The sequence below is a fragment of the Triticum urartu genome, unplaced genomic scaffold (genome assembly GCF_003073215.2).
Source record: "Triticum urartu cultivar G1812 unplaced genomic scaffold, Tu2.1 TuUngrouped_contig_5247, whole genome shotgun sequence".
Classification (NCBI taxonomy): Eukaryota; Viridiplantae; Streptophyta; class Magnoliopsida; order Poales; family Poaceae; genus Triticum; species Triticum urartu.
In genome coordinates, this window is record NW_024115907.1 from 1 (window position 1) to 13,694 (window position 13,694).

At 44.9% G+C, this 13,694-nt stretch overlaps 1 pseudogene; it reads left to right on the forward strand.

Moving 5' to 3' along the window:
* The first annotated feature begins 5,281 nt into the window (after positions 1–5,281).
* LOC125528969 lies at positions 5,282–10,198 on the forward strand (annotated as a pseudogene).
* The last annotated feature ends 3,496 nt before the right edge of the window (positions 10,199–13,694 follow it).

Consider the following 13,694-nt stretch of genomic DNA (forward strand, 5'->3'; position numbering starts at 1 on the left):
TTAAAAATAGTTGACAACTAATTTGTATTGTCAGCTTATTTCGGTGCAAGCAAACATGTCCAGCGCTTGGTAGACAGGACCTACTACTGTCCCGGGGCTGAACTAAACTGCGAGGAGCTAAGTCATTATGTTTCATGTCTTGAGGATCTTGATAATGTCAAGAAAAATTTTCTTCCTGGACTTAAAAATCTTAGTACTGAAAACGTGCCACCAATAGTGTTCGTCATGAACTACGGTCACATCTATTTAGGAAGGATGGTAAGATTTTTACTATTTGTCCTCAGTGCATCTTTTCCATACATTATTTGTGAAGCTAAACTTCATTGCTAAGTATGTGACCATACGATGTTCTTCAACAGGGACTCCCGATGAATGTTGTGCCTTATGGGATCGAGACTAAAGGTACCATGAGTATTATTAGCTTACGGCCAAGATATCCTTCATGTTACTTTAGTGCATTCAAGATCAAGGATGAATGCTTAATAGTGGAAGACTGGACCAGATATGTAATGGGGGAGCGCAGAGAAATACTAGGGGGCAGCAAACAGATGTGCTACCCAAAATTAGGAGAAAGGTTCATCTGCATGCTCCAACTTGATCAAGGAGGAGAGCTACACATGTTTTATGTTGTTTTACCTAAGAGAGAGCAGCAGGAGTGATTAGCTAGAAATGAGTTTGAGGATGATGATGTGCTACACTATTACTATGATGATAAAATAGCTAGTGTTGGTGGTAATGACTGATGATTATTATTAGCTAGTGTTAGTGGTGATTAAATAAATATTGTTGGTGCTAATGATTATGATGATGATTAAATAGCTTGTGCTAGTGTTGGTGGTGATTAGCTAGCTAGAATGAGATTTTGAAGATGATGATGTGTGCTACACTATGACTATGATGATTAAATAGCTAATGTTGGTGGTAATGACTATGATGATGATTAAATAGCTTGTGTTGGCGGATTAGATTCAAGTGGAGGCAACATATGGTGCACATCGAAAGTACTACTAGTCCAAACTAGATCAAGTTTGGATTTGTAGTATACTTTTGACATGCACCACATATTGCCTCCACTTGAAACTAATCCACCTTCATTTGACACACTGTTATGGACATAATGATGTAAACCTCATAACTGGTATTGTACCAATATTTGTACGATAAATACACTAAAAATTTAAAAATAAAAAAAGAATACTAGTAGCGATGGACGGAAAACGCGCTGCCAGTAGTTACATTAGCAGTAGCGTGGGATTGAACAAACGCTGCAGCTACTTGTCCTAGCAGTAGCACGTGTAACACGCGCTACTCCTAATGAATAGCTGTAGCGCCTTATCAGTAGCGCATATCCCCGCGCTATTGATAGGCCTAAAACCCGCGCTGCTGCTAGCCTTTTCCCTAGTAGTGTTAGGAGCTTTTCCTTTTGGGCATTACGTATCATCTTCGAAAGTGTCTCAACAGATAGATTGAATAGGAACAGAGAGTGGGATCACCTTGATAGACCCCTTTATAGCTTTGGAAATAGGGGCCCACCTCATTATTTAGCTTAATGCTCACAGTGCCATTGTGCAAGATTTTTTTAATCCATCCGCACCAGGTTGGCCCAAATCCACGGTTACGATGGCACTCAAGGAGGAAGTCCTAGTTTATCTTGTCGTAGGCTTTTTCAAAGTCCAACTTTAAGACCACCCCAACTTTTTTCTTGACATGTGCATGATGCAACACCTCATGAAGCGTAATGATCCCATCCGTTATGTTTCTATGTTTAATGAATGCATTTTGATGTCGACTGATTAGCTTATCAGCATAAACAGTGACCCTGTGATCAAGTACCTTAGTGATGAGTTTATAGGGGCATCTAAGTAAGCATATGGGGCGATATTGCTGGATTTTTTTTAGCCCCATTCATTTTAGGAATCAGAGTGATCACACCATAGTTTAGGCGCGCAATGTCTAAGGTGTTGTCATTGAAAGCTTTGAAAATCCGCATTAGATCTCCCTTCACAAAATCCCAACAGTGTTTGTAGAATTCAGCCGGGATGTTATCCGGTCCAGGGGCCCTGTTACTCTCCATACTAAACAGGGCCTTTTTAACTTCCTCCTCCGTAAACTCACTAGTGAGTAGGATGTTATCTTCACTAGTAAGCTTTCCCCCCTAAGCCCAGGTATCAGGGGATAGCTGGAATATATTTCCTCTGGCCGGTCCAAACAACTCTTTATAATAGGAAGTAGCATGGGTTAGGAGGTCTTTTGTGCCCTCAATCACCACCTCTCCGTCAGTCAGGGAATATATGGTGTTTTTTTTCTTGTTTTACCATTCGCAACATGATGGTAAAATGCCGTGTTCTGATCTCCTTTTAGCAACCAACGTTCATTCGAATGTTGTAGCCAAAAGAGTTCTTCATCAGCAAGGATATCATTAATCTCAGCACATAGGGTGGTTCTTTTTTCATACAACTCAGGTGTTAGAGGCTCCACTTCTTCTATCTTCTCCATCTCCTCTAATTCCTCTTTGATCTCTTTTTTCCTCTTTCAGGCGTGACCAAAAGAGTGAGAACCCCAACTGAGGGAGTCCTGGATTAGGGGGTCTCCGGACAACCGGACTATGTCCTTTGGCCGGACTGTTGGACTATGAAGATACAAGATTGTAGACTTCGTCCTGTATCCGGATGGGACTTTCCTTGGCGTGGAAGGCAAGCTTCACAATACGGATATGTAGATCTCCTCCCTTGTAACCGATTCTGTGTAACCCTAGCCCCCTCCGGTGTCTATATAACCCGGGGGTTTTAGTCCGTAGGACAACAACAACCAAACCATAGGCTAGCTTCTAGGGTTTAGCCTCTACGATCTCGTGGTAGATCAACTCTTGTAATACTCATATCAAGCAAGATCAATCAAGCAGGAAGTAGGGTATTACCTCCATCGAGAGGGCCCAAACCTGGATAAACATCGTGTCCCCCGCCTCCTGTTACCATCCGCCTTAGACGCACAGTTCGGGACCCCCTACCCGAGATCCGCCGGTTTTGACACCGACATTGGTGCTCTCATTGAGAGTTCCACTGTGTCGTCACCATAAGGCTTGATGGCTTCTTCGATCATCGGTAACGATGCGGTCCAGGGTGAGGTTTTCCTCCTCGGACAGATCTTCGTATTCGTCGGCTTCGCACTTGATCTTCGGCGGATTCGAGCCCGTGCCAGGTGTGCCGCACGATCACGATGAGCATGATTTAGCTCTACAGTCGGACAGTGTTCGGGAGAGCACACTTGCAATTACTCCGGCCTTCAATCCGGAGCAAATTGTGCCATCCGAGGATGGGTGGATAGACCCCTCCATGAATGCCACACTCTCAGCGGCGATGGAGCCGGATACTGACTTCACCCCTCACGAGAGCCGTGATACCGAACCACTGGATTCTCCTCCGGCCACGGACTCCGAGCCGCCTGCGTCCGTACCTATCAAATCTGATTGGGCGCCGATCATGGAGTTTACCTCCGCGGATATCTTTCAGCACTCGCCTTTCGACGACATGCTAAATTCATTAATAGTACCATCCTTAGTTTGCAGAAATTGTAAAATTACGACATACATGGATTTTACAAAAAATATGCAATGCTTTCAATTTAAAGAAATATGCAACGCCTTTGATTTAAAAGTGCATCAGTTGGATCAACATGGATGTACTAATCCTACCTAAAAATTTCTTAGACATTACACAACTTTACAGACCCACGAACCCATATCCGATGATCCAATAGTAACATACACCAGCTAAACCACCTCAGGATCACCTTCAAGAATTGTACTTTTCCAAATGTACCATCTATTGCCTTAACTCTACAACAAAATAATAACTAAATTCATAATCTTATAATCCTAGATATATGACTATTAGCAAACAAATTAACTAAAAAGCATCTATACACAACAATAAACATATCATCCACGCATTTACGCTATTACATAAACAAATATCCTTAAGAGTATTTTTATTTATACGCAAACAAACAAATACTCATGGCAAAGTTAAGATATGATTTCAAATGAGTTTCAATCAGCCTTTGCGATAGCATATTTACATGCCTTTTTATCATCCCATTTCGTAGTTCAACACTAGGGTATATTTTGCATCATAGAAAAGCAATTTTTTTCCAATTTACACCATCCGTTTCAAATTAATTAACCATCTTCCCAAGTGAACATATGATTCCCTCCACAACTTCCTCTAGGTATTCACGTCGGATATAACACATTGTTTCGATCAACTATATCTTCTATCAAATCAAACATGTTATCATCCGATACGATTACCTTCACACTACAAATGTAACAACTCCTACTATATTTCCCCTCACCAAGACGTCTACTTTCAAAAGTGGGTTTTCTTACCAATAGTTTTTGGAATATCCACAAAGAGACCTCTACGTTCAACAAACCCCATATCTGCGATCCTCAAAACATATCAATGAGCACAACTATTAATACAAGGAAAAAAAAGTTATGTACAACCCACAAGTAAAAGTAATCTACCTTTATCTTTCTCCATCTCTAATCACTGCCAACCCAAACTATGTCGCACATCCATATTTTCCATTACATGAGCCAAAAATAGCATATACACGCGTACCGTATCGACGGGGTGCTGCGTGCCGCCGCGCGGGTATAGCTACTCACCAGAATGAATTCATAGACAAACAATGATTTTAGCAAAAATATGCAACTTCTCTTATGTGTTGCCACTTCACATGTATCCTTAACGGCCACATAGCGAGGATCCTATTATGACATACATATGAGCAAAACCACATGTAGAACATGTCCAAGAATTTGCAAAAGCCCTGTATCACTTTATTACATGCACTAAACCTGCAGAAGGCTATACTAAAATGATATAGCCCAGCGAAAACCGTTTGTGACTTTGTACGTTTGTATCTCCGTATACTGTCCGCTATGTAGGGTGGAATGCATATGGTTTTAATAAATAGTTTTTATTAGAGGTGTGCCAATGTTTGTCGCTCTGTTTGTGACCATGCATTTGCATGGTTGTAACAATAAATCTACTTTGTTACCTTCAACTTTTTTACATGTTGTTGTGCCTCTCTTTAAGATAGCAAAAGATGCACATAAAATTACCGTACATATTTTTAAAATTTATAACTATTTATTGTTCTACTATTTGTACCATAGTCTACATAGTCGCGACTTACTGACGGGCGCGGCGTGTCGCCGCGCGGGCTAAGCTAGTACACCGTACTGCCGGCCCGCTCCCTATCCATGAATACAATGGCGCACCACTACACAACCATGTCGTCTTCGCTCTCGGTGGCAACAGTACTACTGATCATATCGGCGTCGGCCCTGACTCTACTGCCGCCGCTTTCTGCTGGGGCAGCAGCTTCGCCTCCAGCTCCAGATCCCATAATAGGGATGCCGGGCTGCGAGACCAGGTGCGGTGACATGGATGTGCCGTACCCATTCGGCATGGGACCGGCCAGGTGCTACCGGCCGGGGTTCAACCTCACCTGCGACCGCAGCAGCGATCCCCCGCGGCTCCTCCTACGCGACGGCACACTTCAGGTTGACCTCATACACACATCTATGCCCATGGTGTATGTCCTCCGCAGCCCGGGTGACATAAAAATCGATGCACGCGGGAGGGGCTCGCTCGGTGGCGGGCTTGGGGACGATGGACCTTACTCGCTGAGTAGAAACCCAGTCAACAACGAGCTTACCCTCGTGGGTTGCAACGTGCAGGCCACTCTGAAGAATGGCAACATCACCATGAGCAGCTGTACATCTATGTGTGTAGGCGGTGATGAACCGTCGACTGCAGAGTCATGCTCTGGTGTGGGCTGCTGCCAAGGGCCCATCGTCATAAACCGCAAGGTGGTAGCTGGAAATAAGCTTGTGAACATCACGTCCTATGACGTGGAGCTCACCTATTTCGGATGGAACCAGACCGCCGACAGCAAGTGGCCTGTAGGTGTGTGTTCGTCACCAAACAGGGGTGGTTTGCTACGCGGCCACCGTCACAAACACTGATGGAATCACAAGTTTCCTTTAATCTGGATTGGGAGATTCTCAAGAGTGGAGCAGGTAGAGACACGAATCCCCTTGAGTGCTCCAGGGCCGCAGCTCTCAGTGTCTGCAAGAGCAAACACAGCGACTGCTTTAGGGGTACAAGAAGAGGATATGTGTGCTCCTGCGAGAGTGGTTTCACAGGCAATCCCTACGTCCCAAATGGATGCCAAGGTTCTTCTTCTTCTCCTTCTGTTTTTGGGGTTCTCGGATCTGCACTTGATTCTAAATATATGTGTTGGTTGGTACTCCCTCCGTCCGGAAATACTTGTCCTAAAAATGGTTATATCTAGATTTATTTTAGTTATATATACATACATTTTCAACCATTTCTAAGACAAGTATTTCCGGACGGAGGGAGTAATACATACGCAGATATCAACGAGTGCGAGAATTCACGATTCAATACACAATGCTACGGTGAATGCATCAATACGATGGGGTCGTTTGACTGCCGCTGCCCGTCAGGAGCCTATGGCAATCCTAAGGTGCCCGGTGGCTGCTTCTACAGTACCTTCACAAGTGAGCCTTTGTCTACAAATACTCATCTGCTTTTCTCCACGGAAATGACTTTATCTGTTTTATTGTAGACTACGAGACCTACACCTTTGTTTATATAGATACAAGGGGGTCTGGTTTTAGAGATAGGTCTGCTACGTACGTGGTAGTTAGGGCATCTTCAACAACCCGTAAATTAACTCCCGCAACCATCCGCGGACACGGATGCGGGAAGCCACCATCCTATAGTAGTCATGTATGTTTCAAACTCTTTTTCAACAAACTGGACGGAATTCATGCAAACACGGCGGATTTTCATATAAACTGGACGGAATTCATGCAAACATGCCGAATTTTCATTACATCTAGCTTGTTCCATAATGTTCACATAGGTCGGTCGCAGCATGCCCGTGTGCCAGATTAATCAACAACACATGCAGGTATCAACATCTGCCATCACGGTTCGGGCCCACGGCAGTAGCAAGAGAAAGGGAGTCGTGTGTGGGTGTGGGTTGGGTTGAGGGGGACACTACAGCATAGCACTATATACCCAACAGGCAGGTTGGTCGGAAATAGACCTTTCGCCGATAGACAGACAGTCGGGAAAGACTATTACCGACTGATCGTATCTGTTAGGAAAAGTCCAGACAGGAAAACCCTTTCCCGACTGACTGTTTGATGGCTACGGCGGGTTGGGTTGAGGGGGAGTTGTGGGAGCAGTGACGTGTGGCCGTTGGTGGTAGCAGCAGAGTCCGAGTGTGGGTTGCTGGGGATGGGGGGCGAATATGTCGGGAGGAGACAAAGGAGATGAGGTTCGGCTAGCTTTGTCTCACGTGGATAAAGGTGGTAGGCAGCAGATAATTAAAGATAGGTCGGATGGACGTGAATCGCTCGTGTGAGCGACCGGTGCAAGCACTCACAGGGGTTGCCCGATTCGAAACAATTTCCAAGATGAAAGTGGAGTTCTAAGAACAGTTATCATCGGTAATATGTTGTTCCACTCTATCAAGTGTATTTTTCTGGCATTTTCTAACATGTCTACCTTCTTTTCAAGTGAATCCGGCATATACTTTTCTGGTGATTTTTTCATATTCTTTCTCGGCTTCTAAATATAAGGCATTTCAGAGATTTCAATATAGAACAGATACGGATGTATGTAGACGCATTTTGGAGTGTGGATTCACTCATTTTGCCCTATATGTAGTCTGCCTTGGAATCTCTAAATTGTGTTACACTTATTTAGGAACCAAGGTAGTATATTTTTCTGCTGTGAGTCCTGTCATGTACTTTAATTTTCTATTCTTATTGAGATAGACAGATCAAATAACTGGCGTTTTTTTTATGCCCGTACATGTAGGTGTGTGTAGCACATCCTGCGGAAACATGAGTGTGCCATACCCGTTCGGCATAGACTCGCCCAACTGCGCCTTGCCAGGGTTGAAACTCATCTGCGACATGATGTACGATGTCCCGCGACTGATGCTCGGCACCCTCCGTGTTGTGGAGATCTCCCTTCCCAACAGCACCTTGACGGTCATCAACACCGACCCAGTCCTTGATCTCTATGGCGGAGTGTCATCACCACGTATGCAGCCTTTCAGTAGCAAGTACAGTGGAGACCTGACGCCCTTCTCTCTATCGACCGTCAATGAGCTCATCCTCATTGGTTGCAGCGTGCAGGCGGCACTAACCGTGGCTGGCAGCGATCAGGCCATCATTAGCGGTTGCGCCTCTTTCTGCTCGTCAAATGAGCACGGCACCTACCATGACCCCGTCGTGGTAGCTGCTAATGACAACGATGGCGATGATCAGTACTGCAATGGCAGAGGCTGCTGCCAGGCACACATCTCCATGTCCAGGGACGGCATGCCCAATGAATTCTGGGTCAATTGGACAGACTCCAACATGGTCAAGGACGAGACTTGGCCGCACTCATATGCGCTCGTTGCAAAGCAGGGGTGGTTCCGTAAGCGCCGCGTCTCTTCCCAGATTCTGCGTCGCCGGTCCCCAACGCCAGATGTCCCTCTTGCGGGTCTGGAAGTTCCCATTGTTCTGGATTGGGAGGTGTTGCAATTGCAAACGCCGGCCGCTGCCAAAGTGGGCAGGAAGCAATATGTCAACTGTCCTGGCATCTGCACGAGCAAGAACAGCCTCTGCAAACCAAAGACGAGAGGCTATACGTGCCAGTGCAGAGAGGGTTACGAAGGGAACCCTTACCACCCCAAGGGATGCACAGGTTAGCATCCATGCCCGCACCCACTAGTACATGTATACAAGCGGTTGATTTGCTTCTAGTGCAATTGATTAAGTTAATTTTTGTCTCTGTTGTCTGCAGGTGGCCGCAAGTTTTTAAAGGTGAGAAACGCTGGAATGATTCCCATTGGCCCGTGTATATATGGAGACTAGCATTCTCAAATACTACTCAGATGTCGCTCCTTCTCATCACATAATTTTTCAATATTTTCAGGCATGAACGTCTTTATAGGTGTTGCCACTGGATCTGGCATTGTGCTTTTAGTGCTCGGAGCATTTGTCATTTCCAAGAAACTGAAACATGGAAAAGCACAAATAATGAAGCAGAAGTTCTTTGAGCAGAACTGTGGGCAATTGTTACAGCAGTTGGTATCTCAGAGAGCTGATATTGCGGAAAGAATGATCATATCATTGGAAGAGTTAGAGAAGCAACCAACAATTTTGATAAAGCCCAAGAACTTGGTGGAGGAGGGCATGGCACAGTATACAAAGGTATTTTATCCGACCTCCATGTTGTGGCCATAAAAAAACCCAAGAAGGTGGTACAGAAACAGCAAGAGATTCGTGAGTTTATCAATGAGGTAGCTGTCCTATCACAAATCAACCATAGAAATGTAGTAAAATTATATAGCTGTTCCGATGTTGGTTTATGAGTTCATATCTAATGGGACTCTTTACGAGCATCTTCATGCCAAAGGACCAAAATCATTGTCTTGGGCTGACAGGCTGCGGATAGCCACTGAGGCAGCAAAATCTCTTGCATATCTTCACTCAGCTGCTGCAATACCAATCATCCATAGAGATGTCAAGTCTGCTAATATACTTCTGGATGATACTCTAACAGCAAAGGTAGCAGATTTTGGAGCATCAAGGTACATTCCGATGGATATATCTAGGGTTACAACAAGGGCTCAAGGTACGAGAGGATATTGGGATCCTACTTACTTTTACACAGGGCGGCTAACTGAGAAAAGTGATGTTTACAGCTTTGGGGTTGTCCTTGTGGAGCTGCTAACTAGAGAGAAACCATTCTCATATTTGTCAGCAGAAGACGAGAGTCTTGTTACACATTTTGCCGCCTTGTTTGAAAGAGGCCAATTGCTGCAGATTTTAGATCCACAAGTCATAGAGGAAGGAGGCAAACAAATTGAAGAAGTGGCTAGTATCGCAGTAGCCTGCGTAAAGTTAAGTAGAGAGGATCGTCCGACCATGAGACAGGTGGAGTTGACATTGGAAGGCACACGTGCATCTATGGGGCAAACTTCAAATAATGCTTCTCCATCTAGAAAAGTTGAAATCAACAATAGGGGGTCGATCAGACGGTACAGTATGGAACTTGAGTTCAGGTTATCTGCAGAGCACCCTCGGTAGTTTTGCTTGCATGCAAATGAGATGGACACGTTCAAATTTCATGTTAGTGATTTTCATGTGTTTAGTTGGCTTAGCCAGAATGTGCTCTGCCGAGAGTTTTATTTTGTTGTTGCTCATCCTACCTAGTGTAAGCTGCCTATTGTTGTGGAACAATGGCTGCAGAAGAAATAAAGCAAGACTGTGGCCCTGTTTCTTCTCATCCACTTCATGCTTGTTATATGCTTGAGAAAAACCAATGCATATGTATATAGCAATTTTTGCTTGGAAACAGCTAGCAGAGCCACAATCGAGGTCACAATTGCGAGCAGCCACAATGTTTCGAGCAGTAGGTAGCTAAGCATAAGAATATCCATATGCACGCATGGACAATCGAGGTCAGCGAGTGTTTACTGCCCTGCTCCGACCTGGCTGGCCGTGGCTGTTAGCCTCAATTATTTGCTGCCTAGCTTAGCGAAATGAAAAACTAGTGGTACCGATTTCTACCAGGTACCGCAAAGGCGTTGGATCCATTCTGTGATTCATGCGTAGAAATTAATCATGTAACGTTGTCAATGTAGCAACAGTGGCAATAGATTTTTTGTTTTGTGTATTCGCACATAATAGATACAGTGGATCCCACACCCGCACTAACGCACTGTGTCCATCTTTCAGACCCTTGCCTCTCGGCATTTTTATGGAGGAACTGCTGGATTGGGTAGGTCCGCAGTGCCGCTCCGCCCCCCGCCGCCGCTGTTCTGCAACTGCGTCGCCGGGAGGAAGTTGATTGGACCTCCAAGCTTCAGCGACGCAGGTTCATAGTCTGGATCTGACGGCCGTAGAGTAGTAACAAAGTCGAAGCCCTTTAGTATATCTTGACGCCCTTGATTTGTTAGATGACTGTAGTCAAATCCCAAATACTCCATGAGTCCCTTCAATCATTGAAGTTCTTATGGACCGTGGTCGCTTTAATTTCCTTGTTGTCGACATATATGAAACACCCGGAGTATCGTCAGCATATAACAGATCTTCATTCGTGCGGAGGACGGTGTTATTTACCGGTAGTATAGTTATGATTACTACTATCTATGTAAGTTTGGGAGGCATTTACCATTTGATGGTTTGCATAATTTCTATTAGTTACATGAAATTTTCTATTTTTGGTGATTTAGAGGAATTTGGTTATGCTTCACTCATGGTTTGGGTGGCAGATTAGCTGGTTATCCAGTAAAACATGGAAGAAAATTTGTCTGAAAACGAGATCTGCGTGTAGATGCGAAAACAAAATGTCCCACTCTCCACCGTCCCTGTCATCTTTCCTTCTCCAGAACCTTCATTATATCTGTGTCTCAGGCTGACAATGCGAACAGAACATGTCCCACTCCTCTGTGTCATCCGGCCCCACCACCAAGCAGACCCAACTCCGAAAATAACAGAACCGGTCCGTCTTCCATGTTCTACTCTTCGTCACCGGAGACCGCACATTCACATCACGGGTCTTATCGCCAGTGCTCATGGAGACAAACGGATGGGGGAAGACATGGGATTTGACGCCGGGGGCCGCCGCCATAGTATAGGTATACGGTGAGGTATTTCTTGTTCTAAATATTCGAACTGTAATGAAAATCCGCCGTGTTTGTATGAAATCCGTCATGTTTATATGTTTTAAATTCAGTCGTATTTGCACGAATTTCATCCGGTTTATTGAATTTTTTTTAAATGAATGCGGCTACGGTTGCTTGGCATTCTCCTGCATCCGTATTTTCTATCCGAACTTTGATAAATTTTGGCCTGTTATCATGAATTTCATCCGGTTAGTTAGAATGCGGGTTGAAATGTATGTGGGCCGCGTTGGATGGTTGCCTCCCGCATCCGTGATCCACGCACTGATCTCTCCTGGCCGCTGACGGATGCGGGAGAAAATTTACGGGTTGCTGTTGAAGATGCCCTAAATGGACCGACGCACTCATGTTTAAACCATCAAAATCAAACGGGCAGCACTGTACTAATTTTCAAGTCAACACGTTTCAAGAAAAATCTCAAGTCTGACTACTCAACTGATGAATAGTATTTTTGTTTGAAGCAACATGTATTCCACCCCTGGCAAGTACTCTTCATCCAAGCTATATGATTTCCAGCAAGGGGCAGTATGGTGATTGAGCTGCACTGCAGCGCCTGCAGCAGAGTGCAGGCCATCAATGGCCGGGCACAGCCATAGGGTCCATGAAGCATCCGTGAAACTCGCCCGCTACGCAAGCAGCGGCCAGATGCGGTGTGAAACCACGTCCTCGATTCGTCGGTGGATGCGGTGTCAATGATTCACCGATGGCCGCAACGACTGACGAAACCAACATCCAGCACGAGAGCATATGCTAGCTTCCAAATGAACTAGCCGAACACGTACGATCGATCTCTATGTGCAACAAAGTCGCGTGATGAGCTTCAACTTGCAACTCTATGCATGCATGTTCCGTGCGGACACGGCGAATCTCGAGGTCTCCGGTAGGACACACGCTCAAGTCAAGTGTGTCTCCGTGTTGCCAGCATTTTCAGAGCTTGTGAGCCCCCATGTTCAAGCACCTACACGGCTACACTCATAAACAAAGCTACACATGGCGAATGCAGACAAGGGACACAATGTTTTACCCAGGTTCGGACTCTCTTAATGGAGGTAAAACCCTACATCCTGCTTGATTAATATTGAAGATATGGGTAGTACAAAAATAGATCTACCACGAGATCAAGGAGGCTAAACCCTAGAAGCTAGCCTATGGTATGATTGTTGTATGTTGTCCTACGGACTAAAACCCTCCGGTTTATATAGACACCGGAGAGGGTTAGGGTTACACAAAGTCGGTTACAATGATAGGAGATCTAAATATCCGCATCGCCGAGCTTGCTTTTCACGCCAAGGAAAGTCCCATCCGGACACGGGACGAAGTCTTCAATCTTGTATCTTCATAGTCCAGGAGTCCGGCTGAAGGTATAGTCCGGCTACCCGGACACCCCCTAATCCAGGACTCCCTCAATCTTCATCACATCACAACCATAAGTCTCATTCAGTGAAGAAATTTTATTCTTTTTTATATCCAAAATGCACAACAAGTGTTTTGCTTCCAAAATGCTTACAAAATACTACAACCATCAGGATCGCATCAAATGCTTACACACGGAAATCAAATGTTTTGCATTTTGCATCAAATACAGCCATCAGGATCACACCACTACAGCCATCATGATCACACCACTACACCCATCAGGATCTTCAAGCATTTTGCTACCTGGAGATAATTGTAGTACATCAGGATCACCATGCATATGCATGAGATGGAAAACTACAGAGAGTTAGAGGGATCACCAAGGAGACCAAATTTACCTTCATGTCCATTCGCTACTCATCGTCGTTGATACGAAAACAAGGAACTCTATGCCCACTCCTGTTTTCCTCATCATCACTACAATATTGCAGCAAAGTATGATCAGTCCGGTTTTCCTCATCCTCGCTCTCATGTCCATCCAC